Source organism: Chenopodium album, chromosome 11 (genome assembly GCF_948465745.1).
Source record: "Chenopodium album chromosome 11, dcCheAlbu1.1, whole genome shotgun sequence".
Classification (NCBI taxonomy): Eukaryota; Viridiplantae; Streptophyta; class Magnoliopsida; order Caryophyllales; family Amaranthaceae; genus Chenopodium; species Chenopodium album.
The window spans coordinates 17048438-17050735 of NC_137844.1; positions in this window are offsets into that span (position 1 = coordinate 17048438).

Below are 2298 nucleotides of genomic sequence, written 5' to 3' on the forward strand. Positions count from 1 at the left end.
CTACATTTCTATAGCCATCATAAATTTACTGGCTTCTCAGCTTATTAGTGATAGGTTTCTTTGGTGCAGCCAGTTCTAAGGTCGCTGCATTATCGTGTGAGCATCTTTTGAGTGGTTTCAAGTCCCAATTTAATTCAAGATAACTAGATAACAATAAATTTATTTCCCTTGGATTGAGCCTTCAAGGAAATTACAAGATTTTGTGATAGCATAAGCTAGAGGAGTCAGAAGGTGTAGAATTTAGTCTTTTATATAACCTTCTTCTAAGTGCATTTCTTATAGGCTAAGTTTGTGTACTTAATATAATTAACCTTGTGCAGCTTCAAGATCTTGTTAACATGTTGACGGAGCTTTGGAATCTAATGGATACACCAGTTGAAGTACAATAATAGTTTCAACATGTCACGTGTAGTATTTCTGCTTTAGAACATGCATGAGATAACTGACTAGCCCCCAACATGTTGTCAGCAGATTTTATTGAATATATGAGTTGCATGCCTCCTGTCTATTTCTTTTTCCTTGAAATTCCTTACAAATAAATTGGTGGTTTACTAATAGTTGATCTCATCTAAAAATCTATGTACTTGTGCATGTCGTGTACTCTTGGCAGAAGTTTCCAGGATAGAAGAGAAAATAAAGTAAGATGAAAGAGCGTGCCTCAAAGAATAAGGTAGATCTAGATGAAATTTGTCAAAAGATACATGATACATGATTCATGCAACAGATTGTGGAAGAGAACTTCTTATTGAAGCAATTTAAATAGGTAACTTGCTATCAGCATTTAATTACTAGTTTCCATTGTGTGCTTATTTGTTTTCCAACAATGCTTAATTTTCTTTATTGAGGAGCTTTGGACCCTACTTTTTCCCCAGAACAAATGGAACAAAAATTTTCTAAGGTCAAAGAAGAAGTTGTTAGCCGCATTCTATCGTCGGTAGGCTGGTATAACAGACAATTTTCATAAAAAATATTTGATTGTTTTTAACGCTATGCAAGGATTTGGAGGCTTTGGCTACAAAATGTGAACTTAGGGAAAAAGAGAGAGGTTCCTGTATAGTGGTATACTGCTATACGTATATATTCTCCAAAGTCTAAAAGGTTAATGGCTTTTTTTTCCTCTTTGGATTGCAAGTCTGAGCATTTTGTCAAAATTTGAACTTTGTTTTTCTCCCTCTTGGAAGCAGATTAAGAAACCATAATTGTGGCTTTTGACGACTAGACGTGTAACGAGAATAGTCAAGAAGAAAAAAGGTACTTCACCATCCTCTCTTTTTTATCTTAGCTCTCCATATTCACCTATTATTTATATTCATTGCAAAAATTGTAACTTAAGAATTTTGATAATACTGGCAAATGATGTCTTGTCTTCTAAGTGTATAGGTGTCTGGATACTTTTGGTAAGTTCGTTACTCCATAATTAGCTATGAACGTTGGTTGTGATTTTTGTTTGCTTAAATTATTAGGTGGAAAGTATTTTTCAGAAATTGTATTCTCTGTGTTTTTTGGTAGATGGCTTCCTAATGTTAGTAGTTTTGATCTAATATTTTGTTTAGATTCACTTGTTGATGTATTGATTGATGCATATGCTTTAATGTGTTGCAGGATCAAAATATTATGTAGACATCCATGTATGAATACCGAGAAACGGTAAAAAAAAGGCTAACAACTAACACTGCAATATTTCAAGGACGGAAGAAAGATATATTTAAGCTCTTTAAAGATTTCAATTAGTGATTCGGAATTTGTTCCACTACAACTAGTCACGAATGAATTCTAAGTTTCAATTATAATTGTTGTAATAGAAACTCATTACTATGAGATATTGTATATATGCTAGAAATCATTGTCAGTGAATGAAATATTTTATTTTAGTATTTTTGATTTTTTTTAAAAAGAATATGGACAAGTTAAAGCGTCCCCAAATTAGAAAATGTGGACAGGAAAAAGCATCGCCAAAATGCTAGGCAACAAATGTATGAAAATCTGGACATAGAAAGCGTCACTAATCCTAAGATTCTTGAATACAAAAAGCGTCGCCAAAGTTAAGAAAGTGCGCCAACTGTTGCAAGTTGTGACACTTCGTATAACAATTTAGACACAATAAAGCGTCGAGATTCGCAACGCTTTTTTATGTCCAACAAAATTCTCGACTCACTTATTCTCGACGCTTTTTAGAAGCGTTGAGAGAAGATTTTGCGACGCTTTTTAGTGTCGAAAATAAGGCTAAAAAGCATCTAAAAACACGCCTTTTGTAGTATTGATCGCACTGCGAAGAGACTATCGCGTCGCAATAGCTCT